Here is a 19,551-nt window from a genome sequence, read left to right as displayed (position 1 = left end):
CTGCCTCAGAGGGCGCTATGGGTCAAATGGTGCTGTTCCTCGCTAGACTACACAAGACATCCCTCATCTCCTAATAGAGAACGAGGGTTCGGAAGATGGGATGTGAGAAGTGACACCTATGTGGGGTCATCAGTCATATAAGTATCCAACTGAGGAAGAGAAATTATTTAAAGAATATAGCTCCAGTCCACAAGACGGTTCTCTTTAATATATATAAAAGCAGCTTCTATACCCTAATCTCTAGAAAATGCTGTTTACTGAATATCTATCATTCTGTTTACCATATACAGCTCTGATACATGGTATTTATTGGGGAATCTCACTTTTATCACACTAGCTTTAGTTACTGCCACATTGTTTGATCCCATAAATCAGAAAAGGCTTTACAGCTCAGATCAATTGTCCAGGTTTCTCTTATGTGTGAAAGCTTAAAGAAGGACTCAAATTATAGGTATTTATAAAAACTTGCTAGGTGACCTTGGGCCAGACACTCTCCCAGCCTCGACCCTGGCAAGTATTTAGATGAGAGACCTCCAAGGAATACCAGGGTATGATGCGGAGGCAAGCAATGGCAAACCACCTCTGAATGTCTCTTGCCTTGAAAACCCTACAGGGTCCCCATAGGTCAGCTGTGACTTGACTGCAAAAGGAGGAAAAAAGAAGAAGAAAAGGAAGCCAAAAGTTCTTGAAAAAAGAGTGATTTCCTGTCCATCTCTAGAAGTATCAACTCAATAAAGCACTCTGAAAAATATAGGTACAGCCTATATTTAATAATAAACAATAAGTTCCCTACTTGTGAATGGCTTGCATTCTAAAAGTTCATTTGGAATTTTGGGTGTTTTGAGCTCAGAAAGCATTCTCCCATAAAGATGGATGTAATCGATGGTGGTTAAGTTCCCTGGTTAGCCCAGAGGAAAACAAGACAAACAAAAAATTGTACAGGACTAAAAAAAAAACACAACACTCTCATGAATGCTGGTGCTGCCTTGCTTACCGGAAGCAGGTTTATTAAATTAGAGAAGGCTAAAGATGCAGTGCGCAGATCACACTTCGGGGAAAGCTTGGGGGGAAGAATTTCTTTAATTCATGCCTGAAGTCAAAATGCTTCAAATTGTTGGATTTTTTCAAGAGCAGTTAACAGGGGAAAACATTTAAAAGGGGAAAGGGAGCAGCGGCAGATACATACGCCGAAAACCAGGCCTGAACATAAGAACATAGAAAGAGCCATGCCGGATTAGAGCAAAGGCCCATCTAGTCCACCATTCTGTCATTCTCACAGTGACCAGCTGCCTCTAGGGAGCCCATGAGCAGGACTGTAAATTACGCCTAATTTTGGCAGTTCATTTCCTTGTGGTGTGCCAAAATTAGATATAATTTATTTTCTCATGGTGTACACACTTCCTGGTATACTCAACATGCAGAAATAAACAGCCCAAATCAGATATAATCATACTTTTTTTTGATGTGCGAGCATGAAAATCATGGAACAAGATCCCAGATCCCGTTAATGTCACCATTTGGCCAGATGGAATAAAATGTGACTCAATCAACACCTGGTTTGGCTTAGTAGATAAACACTTGTTCTTGGTGTGTATGTATGCATAGGTATTTATGACCACTGAAGAACAGCCATAGGGCCAAAACGCATTTGGTCTTGTTCACTGTGATTGTGGTCTTGTTTGTACATCATCAGCTTTGAGATATTCATATGTATTATATATTGGACATTGAGGACTACTGAGTCAGGTGGCTTTCTGTCTAGAATAGGGTTGCCAACCTCCAGGTACTAGCTGGAGATCTCCTGCTACTACAACTGATCTCCAGCTGATAGAGATCAGTTCACCTGGAGAAAATGGCCGGTTTGGCAATTGGACTCTATGGCATTGAAGTCCCTCCCCTTTCCAAACCCCACCTTCCTCAGGCTCCGCCCCCAGAACCTCCTGCCGGTGGTGAAGAAGGACCTGGCATCCCCAGTCTAGAGGCTAAATGTAACCCCCAAACTCCAGGAATTTCCAAATCCAGCACTGGCAACCCTATTGTTGCTGCTGTCATAAAGATAAAGATGACCGATGAGGTATACTGATGTAAGCACGGGTGACCCGCACACTAACTGCTCCGCTCTGGGTTGTTAGCCATTTGGATCGTAAGGTGGTTTTATTTCAAGATCTTTTAAATGATCGTTATGCATTTTATTATGTATTTTAATTTTCCCTATGAAAATGTCTGGAACTTTCTTGTTTTTATTTTTATGGAATCATTGTTACTGCTATGGCTTATCCGCTGCTGCAATAAAGACAGGCAATATGCAATAAAGACTTCATCATGCAAAGTTGGGTGCTGCCATGCCTATGCTTCTCCTTGCTGACTACCCTGCCCACAGGCTGGCTGGGCAAAGCTGGGCACCACTGTGCTCCTCCTCTTGCCTCTCTCTCCTTCCCTTCCTGTCAGCTCACTTCATGACTATCCAGCAAGCTGCCAGCAACCCTTGCCTCATCCCAGCCTACTTTGTCTCCCACACTTTCCTAGGTTGTCCAGAACTCCTCTTCCTCCTTCACTCGCCCACAGTCTTCCAAGCTCTCAGTCTTTCCCCCTCTCTCTCTGCTTTCTCCTTCCTATAGGTACAGAACATTACATATTTAGATAAAGCATTATATCACAGTGTATTAGCATCTGCTATACATTGAATCTGGCCCAATGTATCTTAATTTTTTTTTAAACTGCCACTGTTCTTCTGGATTCAGTTCAAGAACACCATTTGGGGAAACGGTGCAGTTATACACACTATTTCATCTCACTCCTCAAGAGCCCCGCAAGGACACTCTTAGATAACTGCTCTCTTTTGGCAGTTTAATTTGAATATAAGCAGGAGTTTTTGAACCTTGCTGTGAATCTTTTTGGTCTGTCTCTCCAAAATCTCTTTCGTCCCAACTACTGAAATCTGAAATGGCTTCCCTAATTTGGCTTCACCTGCTGAACACCTGTGACAGAGCTTTAATCCTTAGTGCAATTACTTAAATAGTTTGCATTCTTGTCTTGCTTTAAATTGCCATTGGGTAATAACGGACAAACTCTTAACAGATGTGGTACTCTATTGCCATGAAATGTAAATGTCACTTGTCTTTCATGTTGACAGTTGTGCTGGGATTTAAAAGAAAAAGATGTCGATCAGAACATCCGAACAAATGATCTCTTGGTAGATAGTCCTCCATACAGAGAATGGCTTTTAAAACCTTGTCTTAATCTTCAAGGATCTTGCTTTATCTTTGCTACACATTATGACAACTTTGTGTACCCATGAATTTTATTAGATTTTTGAAAAATCCTGCTCTTCCTTGAATATGTAGGTGATTGGTAGCTACATTTAATTGTGGTGTGGGGCAGACTGAATCTTCACTGCGTCAATTACCAAGAGCCAGAGAGGACTACATGTGTATGACTTTTACTTGTGCACCTCCCAACCTCAATGGATCCAAATGGATTTAAAATCTTGTGTATTCACTAATGCAATCTTGGGGAAGAGATGTTTTTAAAGAAATTATGAAGGGGGTAAGGGAGAGACATTAACTTTAAATTGACCTAGATTTGACCTTCATTGAATATAAGCAGAAAGAAAAGTTAAGAGAAAATACAAAGGCAGTGCCATAACATAAAGAAATTACACAAATGGAGAATACCCTAATACTAAGAAACCACATATATGCACATCAGACAAATTGGGGGAATAAGAAATTAACAAGCAATGTCAACAGTTCCTACTGGAAGCCATTCTGTTATTCTTCCATGTATAGTCCAAAACTGGTCCTCACCCACATTGTTGTTATGTGCGTGCAGTGTCCCCCAAAAGCAAGGGACATGCATACACCATGCGTTCACTCGTTTGATAATAAAAGGCACAGTAGTCAGGAACATTATTATCAGGTGATGACTGCTTCGTCTGCTGGCAGAAATAGGACTGCAGTATTGGTGTCGAACCCAAGAAAAGCAGCTATTGTGTTAAGTTTTTAAAAAATATTTCAGAACAATGTTTTTAATAGTATTCAGTATAAGCAACAGTAAAACTTTAGGTAATATGCCTAACTATTCATAAAACCAGAAAGATCAGTCGCTCTCTTCGTCTTCATCTTCGTCTTCATCTTCGTCTTCATCTTCGTCTTCATCTTCCTCATCCCCCTCCCCACTTTCTGGTGCCTCACTTGTAGTCTCTGTAGTGGTGGGGTTCTCTTCTGTAGTGGTGGGGTTCTCTTCTGTAGTGGTGGGTTTCTCTTCATCTCCTTTATCTGCTGCTGGAGATTCTTTTTTACTGGCGGCTTTAGGAGGTTCCTCTGCCTTGTCTGAATCCTTTTTCACACTGGGCTTTTGAGAAGGAGTAGAAGATGGTGGAGGAGGAGGAGGCGGTGCAGCAGCGGGAGCAGGCAGCAATTCAACTGGTGGTATAGATAAGGTTTTTGAACTGGGTTTCTTACTAGGGGGTTCATGTAAAGATGGCTTTGCACTTCCCCAGCTGACTCTATCTAGCTCTTCTGAGGACTCTTCATCATGCAATTTGTCTGCCATGTTCTTCTTCTGTGTTTCATCCTGAGTCTGATACATGTCTTTGAGCCAAAGAGGCTTATCCATCATCTCAGTGCCTGTTGTGGAAAACTCTAGATCTGATGGTTCCTTTTTTCTGCCCAGAAAGCTCCTTTCTCTGGCAGAAGAACGCTGAGAGCAGATCTCAATCAGGCTGATAATGGCAATGATAATCATGATGATAGCAGTCACCGAAATAGCCAAAAGCAGCTTGTTTCCATATCCGTATTCTGGAATCCCTTGGCTTGGTATCACGGCCAAAGGCTTCTCCAGTTTCCTTGAACTTCCTGCAGTGGTATTAGCTACATTCTTGGAAGGCACAAAATATGGCTTCCACGGGGAGGAGGTCTCCTTGATATTTTCACTGAAGAGTTTCATGAGGAGGCTTGTTCTGGAGATGAGTTTAACACAAGCTGTCTGAATTGTGGGCACCGTGCAATCCATTTTCAGAACACGGACCACATGAGAGATTAGCTTCCTCACCGGTGCATTCGGGATGAGGGAAGTCAACTGCTTGTTCAGTTCAGCTTCAAAGAGGTCACCCTGAAGCAAGTGGTCACCCTTTTGTGGCAAGAAGTCCAGCGGGGGGGAAACAGAGGTCCTCTGATGCTCCCAGTATGTCCCATGGGACAATGTTATGCCAGGCGACCGCTCATTTAAGGAGGGTTCTGAGCCAGAAGCTGAGACTTCAGATTTTCCATTTCCTGAAAGAGGATCACTTCTGTGTAGCAGCTGCTTTAGCAGCTCTTGTTTAGTCAAAATGTGCGCCCCAAGTCCGTTTCCCAATTCTGCCATGGAGTTTTTGTCGCTAGAGAGGCTAGACAAATCGTTGTCATTATTTTCCGCTATGATGGAGCCAGTCAGCTTGCCAGTGTCAGTAGGGGAGTCTGAAACGGAGCGTTTCCGAGAAGACTGAAGTGCGGCTTGGTGAAACCTGAGAAATGAAAGGGGGTGCTGAGGGGTGAGGGCCTTTGCTAGTCGCCTCTGGCTTTGAGCCTCGGTGTCCAGCTCAACGACACTGGGCTGGTCTGCAGACAGTGAGGCTACCTTTGCAACCTCTTGTCCATCCCTGCCAAGCCTGACCAGTGTGGCTTTGCTTCTTTGGTGTATCCCAGGCAAGTTTTCTTTCGCTACTTCCCTTGCATGCCTTCCTTTCCTGAGGGGAGTATCTGTAGACTCTGTTGCCGCCTCGTGCACAGACGTCGTTGAAACTTGGGCCGACAACTCGTTTTGGGTAGCCACCTCCGGACTGCCCTTGTCAAGTTCCAGAATTTGTTTTTTGATTGCTGTCTGCAGCAGACTGACCAGCAGGTAAAGCCTTTTCAGCTCATGTTTGTCAACCCAGTTCACATCCAAGGGCTCATCTGCCTTCAGATGCATTAACCGCTGGACTGATTTTAACAGGCTAACATTGGCAGCTAAGCTGGAGTAGTTTTGGGCCAGAGCCAGTATGTCATTGTTGGGAACGGCTCCCTCCAGCAAGATGCTAAGAGGACTGCTGCCATTAACTTTCCTGATTTCTAACGCCTTCATGACCTCTCCTTGCATCTTTTTCAAGGGCTCTTCATTTCCACATTGAGACGCATTTATAGCACATGACTCTGTGCATTCCAGCGTGACCGTCTCAGACAAAACTTCAATGTCGTCCTTAATATGGCAAAGACAGCAGAACATCTTTTTGGGCAAGATGAGTGTTCTCAGATGCAGGTCGGTTTGCAACAAGTCCTCCAGTATCTCTGGCATCATTTTGGTGTCACCGAGATCTAGAAGCTTCAGTGAGGGGAGATGGTAAAAATATGAATCCTCAACGACTGCCAGTGGATTGTGGCTGAGATCCACCTTGAGCAAAAATTGCATGCCATGCCAGGCCCGGAATGTCCCATTAGTGATTCGTTCAATGATGTTGCCGCTGAGGTTTATAATCTGCAGGAATGGGACAGGCTCAAACACGTTTCTTTCCATAATTTGGATTTTATTACATGACACGTCCAGGTAGGTAAGGGAAAGCAAGCCTTCCAGAGATGAGCTCTGAAGTCTGCTCAAGCTGTTGCCCTTGAGGACCAAGTATTCAGCCCAAGGGTAGGCCTTCCACGGTTCTTCCCCAATAGACGAAATCACATTCCCAGTAAAGTCCAAGTACTTGAAAAGATTAGGATGAACGGCTGGCTTGAGAAGGGGCACTCGGTGTAATCCGGGTGGGTTGGTGATCCTGCTGCAGTTGAGGATTTCCAAGGTGCAGCGGCAGGGGGATGGGCAATGACCTAGAGCTCCATCCAGCTTCATAAGGCACATCAGTAGGATCACAAGGAAGAGGTGGGTATAAGTCATGGCAGCAGGGTCCGTACTAAAGAGCAGACCTTTAGCAGACTAAAGAGCAAGCACTGTGGGCATGCATTATGTGTGTCTGATTAATTGTGACATCATTTATCAGGTCATCCAGCATTATAGCGTAGCTGTCACCACGGCAACAATGGAGGCAATGATTCAGAGGTGAGATGGGCTTGAGACCCTGGGAGTGGCTGGCTCTCAGTTGGGGCATTTTTAAATTTGTTTTTGTAATCATGTAATACAAATCTAATTTTAAGTGTACTCATTGTACAATGTACAGTATTAGGACCAGAACCAATGGGTTGAAATTAAATCAAAAGAGTTTCTGTCTAGACATTAGGAAGAATTTTCTAACAGAGCAGTTCCTCAGTGGAACAGGCTTCCTCAGCAGGTGGTAAGCTCTCCTTCCCTGGAGGATTTTAAGAAGAGGCTAGATGGTCATCTGTCAGCAATGCTGATTCTATAACCTTAAGCAGATCATGAGAGGGAGGGCACCTTGGCCATCTTCTGGGGATGAAGTATGGGCCACTGGGTGTGTGTGTGGGGGGGAGGTAGTTCAGAGTTTCCTGCATTGTTCAGGGGGTTGGACTGGATGACCCTGGTGGTCCCTTCCAACTCTATGATTCTATGATTCAAATATATCTAAATATAATACAAAATTTCTTCCTTATACATTCATCCAGTTTAATTTTGTTCCAATAAAACAAAAATACCACTTAACAAACATTATCTTGTGCAAGTTGTTTACCATCCCAGGTTTGTCTATAAACAGTTATTAACTCTGTGTACATAATGTACCATATTTTACGGAGCCATACTCCATACTTGGTATCTTTACCCGCTTCCATTATTGTGCTACCCAAATTCTGGCTGCTATTAGCAAATTCCAGGTAAGTGCCTTACCTTTTCTAACATTACTAAGATACCCTAAAAGAACTGTGATAGGGTTACATGAGGTCTTACAACGAATCATTTCTGTTATTACATTTGTTATGACATATTTCTTGCCAAAAATAGTTGAATATTTGGACAAAACCACCAAATATGGATAAAAAACACCAACATGATTTTTACATCTCCAGCAAACTGAAGAGGACATGAATACCATGTTTGCCTTTGCCAGTCTTTGTTGCGTATACATCATGATGCCTATACATCATTTTCCCTTAACCTGGGTGGCCTGGGTTTGCCTGATCTCATTATACCTTGGCTGCAAAGCAGGGTCAACCCTGGATGGTACTTGTATGTGAGACCACTAAGGAAATCGAGGGTTGCTATACAGAAACATACAATGGAAACCAACTCTGCTTGCTTCGTGCCTTGAAAACCCTACGGGGGTCAATCATAAGTTGGCTTGACAGTACTTTCTATCACCATGCATCATCTTAACAGTATTTTCTCTTACTTCAATATTTAATGAAGATTTTCAAAGAATTGTGTGTAACTGAAGCCAAATATTATCCGACATTGATATCTTTAAGTCAGTTTCCATCCTGGTCTTTTTCTTTTTTCCATTCTGTGTATCTGCTAAAAGTGTATATATTTTTGGTGACTAGCCTTTCTTGACCAAATGGTCTGGATATAATACAATCCCATTTATTTGTGGGATGAAATATATTTATGTGATGTTGTATAGACAAAAGGGCACTTCTATAGGACAATCCTGATGCCATTACACCTGAGGCTCCCCAATCCACTCCTAAAGGGTTTCTGGAGGAGGCTGGCAGCGAAAAGATGAAATGTGGGGCTGTACACTGGCATCCCCAGCAACTATACTGTCACTGTCCAAGCAGGTCACCGGGAGCAAAGGCAGGTTCATGACAGACAGGGTAGAAAGAACCAATCATGGGCTGCCAGGAACGAGGACCCAACCCTGTGCTCATCACAGTTGAAGGGAAGATTTGTGGGCTTCCTAGAGGCACCTGGTTGGCCACTGTGTGAACAGATTGCTGGATTTGATGGGCCTTGGTCTGATCCAGCATGGCTTTTTTTATGTTCTTAGGGGTGAGTCCATGGACCACAGGGCCCTGCCTGTGGCACACCTATCCACCCCTTTAAAGGAACAGGGTCTTTTCAAAAGTAACAGGGCAGCTGACAGAGAAAGCAGTTGGGAAGGGCCCCCAGCAACCTGCCCACCAGCAGAAACCCCAAACGGGCACACGCTGCTTGCAGCCCAAAGGGTGCAACCACCAAAAAAGGAGTACAGGGAGGTGACAAGGAGAATGCCCCCAGCCAGGGATGTCTGGTGCTCACCAGGGTGGTGCCTCCCAGTGGACTGGTCACATTGCCAAGGGCATCCCCAGGCAGACCTTTCTGGTGGTGGAGCAGGAGCAGGAGTGGGGCTGCCGGGGCAGGCCCTGGTGTGGGGGCAAGCAGTGGAGCCGACAGATCCTGCAAGAGCCACTCAATTCATGCCTGCCCATCCCTGACAACCAGGAGCAGCCACCACTGACACAACCAGCCCCTCCATGCATTGGTGTTCCCAGGAGAAAGCATCCCTCCACTCATGGTAGGTCTCTAGCTACTCCAACTTGATTGCCACCCACATGGAGGAGAAAGTGGGAGAATGGACTGTGCTGGCCTTGGCCAGGGCCCTGACAAGGCTTCCGAGTCCCCCACATACACAGGGGGCTGCAGTGGCCACAGCACTGGAGGAAGGCGTCAAATTGCTGTCAGATGGGTGCGAGGTGCTGTGGCCATGGCTCATTCTTGGGCTTGCCCCTTCAGGCCCCTTCACCTGACTTTCACTGCTGATGTTATGGACCACCTTTATGCCCTGACCCCTTTGAGACAAGTCATGACATACACCTGAGGGTCCTTAGGGAGCTCAAATGTTAGATTGTTCAACCCGTATATGTAATTTATCACTAGATTCAACCATAATACCAGAAGACTGGAGATTAGCAAATATTATACCAATTTTTTAAAAGGGGTCCAGAAGGCAACCAGAAAATTACAGGCCAATAAGCCTAATGTTTGTCTCAGGCAAATTAATAGAGGATAGGTCTATCAGTGGTGGCTACTAGCCCTGGTGGTGACTAAAGGGAACCTCCATATTTAGAGGCAGTAAATCTCTGAATACCAGTACCAGGCGGCAGCATCAAGGGAGACATGATAGAGGTTTATAAAATTATGCATGGGGTGGAGAGAGTTGACAAAGGACTTTTTCTCCTTCTCCCAAAATACTAGAACTTGAAGGCATCCAGTGAAGCTAATGGGCAGTAGATTCCGGATGGACAAAAGGAAATACTTCTTTACATGAGTGATTAAAATGAGGAATTTGCTGCCAGAGGATGTAGTGATACCCACAGGCACAGACAGCTTTAGAAGGGGATTAGACAGATTCATGGAAGATGGGTCTATCGGTGGCTTCTAGCCATGGTGATTAAGGGGAACCTCCATGTTCAGAGGCAGTGAACTTCTGAATAACCTGTTGGCCACTAATTAAGACTGTGTGCTGGACTAGATTGACCACTGGTCTGACCCAGCAGGGTTCTTTTTATGTTCTTATAGCCCTATCATCAGTAAGACTGGCATACATACTCATTGGAGCACTTTCAATTGAGCCTTGTATTCACCCCATACCTCTATCAAGTCTTCTTGAATAAGATTCCCTTTTGTCTTAAAGTGATGCTTTAGTATATCCATAACCAAAATGAGAGAGGGATGTTTATATTAAATTGTTTGACTCTCCAACTTATTCTTATATTTATTTACCAGTTTAAATATTTATATCTCTCCTTTCCTTGTGGTTCAAAGCAGCTTAAAATAACAGTTTAAAACATTTTTTCAGTTAAAACCAAAAATAAAATAGCAAACCTCAAATCTCTCCCCCCTCCCCCTGCCATTCAAACCCACTCAAAAGCCCTGGCAAACAGGCAAGCCTTCCAGCACCTCCTGAAGACAATTCAACCAAAAGATATTTATCTGAAATAAGAAATCAGGAGACAGGGGAAACTGTGTAAGGTGCAATATATTGGTTAAGTACAGAAACACACTGGAGAAGACAATTGCTTACTACATTTTTGTTCATCCAGGTAATAAATGGATGTGATAACCATATTTGCTTCCCCCTCCTACCAGAGTTAAATAAATTTGCATTCTAAAGATGTTTGTCATATCATACGCTGATGCTAGATGAGAAAATAATAGTGAATCATTTCAAGAGGAAATCGTTAAAGTTAGACTTAGCTTCTTTGTTAAACTGTATGATGTAAATGTAAACAGCTCCTTCCATACATTGTATACTAAATATAAACAATTCACCAAAACTTCCACCATAAAAAAAGAGCATCACATACAAACTGTACTTACAGGTGGTTTCGTGGCTGCAAGACCCATTCAGTACACAGGAAAAACACCTGCTCCTGATTATATACTTCATGTGTAAATGCAAGATGCCAATGCCATACAGGTACACAGCTTTTGGAACATATGCACATAATGATTGCCACAGTGAAAAATGTGGGAACTAAAAATATTGTTGACAAACCTGATTAAAACTGCAACTCCAGTGAACTATAGATCAATTTTTTATTAATAACGTAAGTGTATTTCATCAGCGTACTATAATCACACAAATTTGCCCTTTGACGGCTTTCATTATGTAGACTGGTTTTTCACAGAAACTTGATTTCAAATATTATTTCACATTGTTTTTTGAAGTGTGGTTGAGACACTCAGAAAGCAAATCCAAAGTGAGTCTACTTAGAAGCAAGTCCCATTTTATTCAGCCTCAATTGCAATCCTAAAACAACTTTCCGCAGACTAATGCCCATAGAATGAGATTTACTTCTGAGGAATCCTGGCTAGGATTATTCTCATAAAGTTGGCATAGGAATCGATTCACCTTTCTTCACCTTTCTCTGAACCCATCTTTGTTTCAGTAGCATTTTCTTGTCATTTTTTTCAGCCCCTTCAGGTGACTTGGGGTAATCAGTTACCGCTCTGGATAAGCTCTAAGCCGGGACTGTGCTTTACCTAGGGTTGCCAACCTCCAGGTAGTACCTGGAGATCTCCCACTATTACAATTGATCTCCAGATGACCAAGACCAGCTCCCCTGGAGAAAATGGCTGCTTTGGAGAGTGGACTCTATGGCATTCGACCCCCGCAGAACTCCCTCCCCTCCCCAAGCCCCCACCCTCCCCAGGCTCCACCCTCTAAATCTCTAGGAATTTCCAAACCCAGAGTTGGCAACCCTAGCTTCTTATACTTAATGCTTAAGCTTGGTGTCCTTCCACACTTCTAGTCCAGCTTTTGCTTTGAGAGCCAGTGTGGCATAGTGGTTAAGAGCAGTGGTTTGGAGGGGTGGGCTCTAATCTGGTGAACTGGGTTTGATTCCCCACTCCTCCACATGAGCTTTTTTTCATTTTGGATTGTCTCATCATAGTGGTTTCAAGGTAAAGGTTGGTCAGAAGTGGTTTACCAGTGCCTTCTTCTGTGCAGTACTAACCAGGGTTACTAATTTGCAAGATCTGAGCAAGGCTGTCAAAGACAGGACATTCTGGAGGACTTTCATTCATAGGGTCGCCATGAGTTGGAAGCGACTTGGCGGCACTTAACACACACACACACGAGCGGCGGAGGCTAATTTCGTGAACTGGGTTGGATTCCCCACTCCTCCACATGAAGCCAGCTGGGGCACTTGGGCTAGTCACAGCTCTCTTCGAGCTCTCTCAGCCCCACCTACTTCACAGGGTGTCTGTTGTGGGGAGGGGAAGGTGATCGTAAGCCGGCTTGATTCTCCCTTAAGTGGAAAAGAAAGTCCGCATATAAAAACCAACTCTTCTTTTGATCTAATTCAAGTTTTTTGAAGTAATTAAGATACTAACATAAATAAGTAGAGTTTAAGATAATGATAAAGGTGGTTTATTATAATGAATTAGACACTGAATACAAAGAGAAATAAGAATATCAAATGGACAGAGGAGGGGGAGGGGAAGTCAACTATATATATTTCTTTAATGATAAGACAGAAATTCTTTATAGTATATACTATATGAATGTAATGATATAATAGAATGTGAAATAGTTTGAAAAAATAATTTAAAAAGTTAAATAAAAACCAACTCTTCCCATTTCCCTTTGCAATGAATGGCCGTTCCATCCAACTATTACACACCGGCAGCTGTTTCTAGCCTCTCCATACGGTATGGAAAGGAGTAGCTGAGGCAGCAGCAGCCCAAGTGAAAGAGCATCTACTAAAAGCAATCCTTCGTGCTTCCTGTAAGAACTTGCAAGAGTTCCCCCCACCCCCGCTCTTTCCAAGCTTCTTTCTTAACGCATGGGAGGTTTCACCTTGGATCGGCCCCTCTCTAGATGCCCATTTTCCTCCCATCTGAATTCTCAAAACTCTGCCTGGGGGCTTATTGTCGAGTTTGGAGAATTGGGCTGGGGGAGACATGCATCTGGAGAGCGGCCAATCCAGTGGCTCGGTGGGAGAGCATCCGCTTGGCACGCAGAAGGTCCCAGGTTCAATCCCCGGCATCTCCAGTTAAAAGGACTAGGCAGGTAGGTGATGCGAAAGATCCCTGCCTGAGACCCTGGAGAGCCGCTGCCAGTCTGAGTAGGCAATACTGACTGATGGACCAAGCGTCTGATTCAGTAAAGGCAGTTTCATGTGACTCTTGGCTATGAAAGGCAATGAGATTGTTTAGCCAGTTACTGCACATTCTCCATGAACAACCAGGTGTGATCCAGAGAAGAGATGGAAGTACTGTTGGTTGACATTTGCAGTTTAGGGTACACTGGAATGCCTCACTGCCTTGTATCCTTACCAGCTGCCCTGGCCTAGGCATTGTAAAATATTCTTTGGTAAAATCCAGACTAGACTGCTGTACGATAGTCTGTATGGGGCAACCTGTGAAGATGGTTTAGTCACTAGAGCCCTGAAGGATTCATCGGCTTGAACACATTAGATCAATGTTTTTCCAGCCTTAGTTGGTTTCTGGGCCCAGTTAATTTGTGCTGGTGTTGATCCTTAAAGTCTGAAATGACATGGATTATTCAGGTTTTTAACCTGAAAATTACCCCCATTATCCTCTTTGGTGTTGCCATCTGGATAACATTCATCAATGAATTTATAGATCGTACATTGCTTCAGTTCTTACGAAAACTCCTAAATGCCCCTCGATGTGTTGCTGGCGTTACTCTTCGTTCCGAGTTTGGCCAGGCGATGCGAAAGACCCCTGCCTGAGACCCTGGAGAGCCGGTCTGAGCAGACAATACTGACTTGGACAGACCAAGGGTCTGGTTCAGTATAAGGCAGCTTCAAGTGTAAATGCGTTCAATTTTGGGGAGGGGCTGTGGCTCAGTGGTAGAGCCTCTGCTTGGCAACGCAGAAGGTCCCAGGTTCAATCCCCGGCATCTCCAGTTAAAGGGACGAGGCAAGTAGGTGATGTGAAAGACCTCCGCCGGAGACCCTGGAGAGCCGCTGCCGAAGTGGCTCAATGGTAGAGCATCTGCTGGGCATGCAGAAGGTCCCAGGTTCAATCCCGGGCACCTCCAGTTAAAGGGACCAGGCAAGTAGGTGATGTGCGAGACCCCTGCCTGAGACCCTGGAGAGCCGCTGTCGGTCTGAGCAGACAAGACTGACTTCCATGGACCCAGGGTCTGGTTCAGTATAAGGCAGCTTCCTGGGTCCATGCGAAACCTCCCGCGCGCTTCCGCCCACAGTTGACTGGCGGGGAAGCCGCGGCGAGGGCTTCCTCCTAGCCAGTGCGCAGACTCCGAGGGCCTTTTCCCGACGCGCTCCCCCCGCCCCCGGCTCGGCGCGCGCCCTCGCGAGCACTGTTAGACGTGGCAGTTCGCGGAGCGCGCTCCCGGGCGGAGCGAGGAGCCGGCTGGTCTCGAGCCTCCCTGCCCAGCGGCGGCTCCTTGGCGGGACCCGGCTCGAGGGCTCGCCCGGGAAAGGGAGAGAAGAGGGAGGAGAGCCCCGGCAGGTGAGCAGAGCCGAGGAGCAGCGCGGCCGGGCGTCTTGGGCTTGGGACCACGTTGGGATGTGGGGGTGGGAGAGGGGAAGCCCGGGGTGGGAAGGAAGCATCCCACAGGAGCAGCAGCAGCAGCAGCAGACTGGGGTGCAGCAGGTGTGCCTCATTTACACACTTTGCAGATTCCCCAATAGTACAAAAGGGCCAGAGTCCAGGAGCACCTTAAAAAACTAACAAAAATATTTTCTGGTAGGGTATGAGCTTTCTGAAGAATATTTTTGTGAGTCTTTAAGGTGCTCCTGGACTCTGGCCCTTTTGTACTTCAGACAGACTAACTCGGCTACCCACTGTAAATTATGCTAGGAAAAGTTGAGGGCAGCAGGAAAAGAGGAAGACCCAACAAGAGATGGATGGACTCAATAAAGGAAGCTCATACCCTACCAGAAAATATTTTTGTTAGTCTTTAAGGTGCTCCTGGACTCTTGCCCTTTTGTACTACTGCAGACAGACGAACAGGGCTACCCGCTGTGAATTATCTGCATATTCCCCAGGAAGGGAGGAATGCACCCCTAAGTTAGAGGGAACTGAAAAGTTCATCCTTCTCCCGCAGCATTGGGGAGGGGGCGGGCGCTTTGTTTACAAACCAACCATTAGGGTAGTTGCCTAGGGTTTGGAGGTCTTGCATGGACAGGAACACATGAAGGTGCCTTATACTGAGTCAGATCCTTGGTCCATCGAAGTCAGTATTGTCTGCTCAGACCGGCAGCGGCTCTCCAGGGTCTCGGGCAGAGAGGTCTTTCACATCACCTGCTTGCCTAGTCCCTTTAACTGGAGATGCCGGGGATTGAACCTGGGACCTTCTGCGTTGCCAAGCAGAGCCTCTACCACTGAGCCACAGCCCCTCCCCAAAATTGAACACATTTACACATGAAGCTGCCTTATACTGAACCAGACCCTTGGTCCATGGAAGTCAGTATTGTCTGCTCAGACTGGCAGCGGCTCTCCAGGGTCTCAGGCAGAGGTCTTTCATATCACCTACTTGCCTGGTCCCTTTAACTGAGACGCTGGGGATTGAACCTGGGACCTTCTGCATGCCAAGCAGATGCTCTACCACTGAGCCGTGGCCCCTCTTTGAGGAGCAGGTTCAAAAAATTAGGTGATTTTGTTAATAATCAGGAAACATTTTATGTATGCTTTTAAGCGCCGTTTAGAAATCTTCCCCCCCCTCCCCATCATTACATTTCTAATTGAAGCTTCAATGTCTCTTAATTGTGCCACAAGACTTTGGTTTTCTGGCTACCTTAAAAATCCACAAGAGTTGACCACGCTTCCTTATAATGAATAATTAGTTGATACACTTATATACTACTTTTCTGCCATTGCAGCTAAGGTGGCTTATGAAACAACTGCCCACAGTATTAAAAAACAGAATGAAAAGGGGATAGGAAGGGAAGACGTGAACAAGCAAACTCAGGTGTAAACTCTAAGATAATTTATAAAACTGTTCCATAATGACCAGATGATATAGCTGTTGCAGGAGAGATTTCTGGGAGTGGAGGAGACAAGGGCCCAGACAGGCCAATGAAGGAGGTTTTGCTGTTACTTCTAATTGCAGCTAGGTGGACTGGGCACTAATGGAAGCAGTTTAGGAAAGATGGAGTTGGCCATTCTTTATTTGTAGTGGCTAGAGTAGAATCTGGACCATGGTAAAAAATCTGGGGAAAGTGGGATCTGGATCACATTGAAAAATCCGGAGACAGTACATGAACACTGAGAAGGAATTGTACAACTTGTTCACTAGGTGCTGAAAGTAGCAAAGATCAATACAGCCACATAACATATTGCCAGTTTGGGCATGGGGAAACTTCCCACCATTTCAGTGAATGGTGCCTCCGTATCACCTTCTGATTTATTTCTTCTAAAGTCCTTTTATGTTAATCCTTCTGGCATCAGCTTTAGCATTGACATTTCAGTTGTTGCTCATTTCTGGCCCATTCAAAATACAGCCACATGTAATGTGATGGTGCATGCTTTGGCATGCTAAAACCATGTATGAGTAGATTTCTGCGTGGCTGCAATCCATCTCCTCTTTCAGCAGGACTCTGGGTGTTCGGTTGGGTTCACATGGACATGCTTGCAAGATTACCCTGTGAGCTTCATGGCAGGGTATTTATTTATTTATTATTTACTTCATTGATATGCTGCCTTTCTCCCCAATGGGAACCCAAAGCAGCTTACATTGTTCTTCTCTACTCCTGTTTATCCCTATAACAATCCTAGCAGGTAGGTTAGGCTGAGAGTGTGTGGCTGGCCCAAGGCCACCCAAGCAAGCTTCCATGGCAGAGCGGGCATTTGAACTCGAGTCTCCCAGATCCTAGTCTGACACTCTAACCACTGCACCACACTGGTAGGGATTTGAATGCAGATCTCCCCAGTCCTGATTTGATAATCTAACCGCTACAACACACTGGTCATGAGTAGTTGTGCTCTTGGTCTAAGGAAAAGATTTTCTAGGAATGTCAAAAGCATTAACCAAAGTTTTCTGTGATATGAAACCAGCATTATGAACACTTGTTGCAGTTGTGCTTTTCTCGCTCAAGCAACTCTAAATCTAACGTGCAGCTTTAGTATTGCCTTGTGTGGTTTTAATGATGTGCTCCGTAACTTGCATTTCTAATGTATTTCAAGAGAAGGATGGGATTGATTGCCATTTATAATGCAATATGGAAGAGACTCAGGTAACTCAACCAGCATTGTTTTGTTTGCACTTCTGCTTTCAGTCCTCTTGGTTTCTAATGTGAGTAGCAAGTCTGACGTGGCACATTTTTTTTCTGTCTCTCAGCTGTGCAGGAAGTAGTTTTCTTTATTTACTATCACTACGAAGAACATTACCAGCTGCTGGAACTTCTTTAAATGTTACTCTTTATAATGACAGTGCAAACTGCAGTATTGGTGCTTTAATGCTTGCCGGTGACCAAAGCTCAGTCTGCCACGTTTCATTCTGCTCAGGAAGGGGAAATAAAAACTGCCACTGGGAGCAACTGTGTGCTTACATCTCTCTCTCTGTCTCTTTCTGTTTCATTCACTAGAAGTCTCAAAAGAGAGCATCGGCATTTCTGTGCTTTTGCACTGCTGTATTTGCATGAATCGTAAGAGCTCTTGACTATTTTTAGAAATTGTTTTAATAAGTTTATAAAAACATTCATTTGAAACAACCTTGAATATAGAAGGAAAATAAAAGCAAATATTCCAACATGAGGAATAAGCAATTTACAATACAGGCTATGTTTTCTGGATTCATAGAATTTAGTACCCAAAGGTCAAGAAAAAATCAATATCCAAGGCCAAATTATACAATATAAAGGTTATATCAATAGAAAATATGTGTGTGTGTGTGTGTGTGTGTGTGTGTGTTTATATATATATATATATATATATATATAATGTATATTTTTAGTTTGGAACTGTGATTGTTTTGACCACTGAAGAAGGCTATTTGGCCGAAACATGTTTGGTCGAATATATATATATATCTTCGACCAAACATGTTTCGGCCAAATGGCCTTCTTCAGTGGTCAAAATAATCACAGTTCCAAACTAAAAATATACATAACTTTCTAAAAATCTTGATGACTGTAGGTACATTGTGTTCTGAAAAAAATAAATAAAAAGATATAAAATCTCTCTCCCTCGCTCCAAGAACCGCCGTCAGCCCCAGACAAAGATTTCAGCTGGGCCTACTATATGACCCTGATTCAAACCCAATTCCATAACAAATCACTTTGCTTACATTTACCATGAATCTATAGTACTAAAAGAATCAGCCTATCTGTCCATTAATGGCAGGTCTCACTCATCAGAGAATAAAGCAAGGAGACTTAGAATTGGCCACCAGCTTGTGGGAGTTCTAGGGCCAAAAATGAAAGGCATGGTATTAGTCTGGCCCAGATGAGACAAACCACCACCACTACCCCATACTATTTGCAATGGAAGCTAAGGGTCTTTGTTTGTGGCAGGCATAACTCTTTAGAAAATAAAGCAACATGTTTGAAGACTGGCTACCAACCACAGAAAGATGATGGAAGTTGCAGTGCCAAAAATGAAGGGAATCAAAACACTGTGAACTAGGTTATCTTCACAATAGGAAACATGTAATAAGAGAACTTGTAAGCAACCTGTCATGTGTTTCTAATACTCAAATCCCCAATCTACCATGGAAGGTTGCTGGGTGTCACCCTACCTCACAGGGTTGTTGTGAGGATAAAATGAAGGAGAAAGATGTGGCTTTGGGTCTCCATTTTGGAGAAAGACTGGGTATGACATTTGTTTTATATTTAAAAGATTACATCCTTTGTCATATAACAAAGTAGGCTTTACAAAGGGCTGTTAGATTTTCCACCAACACAACAACAACAGTAATAATCCAGTGCCTGAACTGGGCGTTCTAACTTCTGTTCCACATGTATAACCACTAAAACAGATTAATGTTCCATTATTCATGTAAAGTGTGGAGGAGGGGGGAAGCATCCTTTTACTACTTTGTTGGATCATGAAGAAATATTAACTCCCCCCCCTTTCTGTTCATAATATTAACAAAGGTTTGCTACTATACTACTAGTAAATACATTCTGCTGCCAAGCAGGATAAGGATGAGAAGTTGAGACCTTGAAAATAATTTTTGGGGGGCATGGAAAAAATTACGTGGAGGGGGAGAGAAATGAGTGA

Source organism: Euleptes europaea, chromosome 9, assembly GCF_029931775.1.
Source record: "Euleptes europaea isolate rEulEur1 chromosome 9, rEulEur1.hap1, whole genome shotgun sequence".
Classification (NCBI taxonomy): Eukaryota; Metazoa; Chordata; class Lepidosauria; order Squamata; family Sphaerodactylidae; genus Euleptes; species Euleptes europaea.
This window is presented reverse-complemented; position numbering follows the sequence as displayed.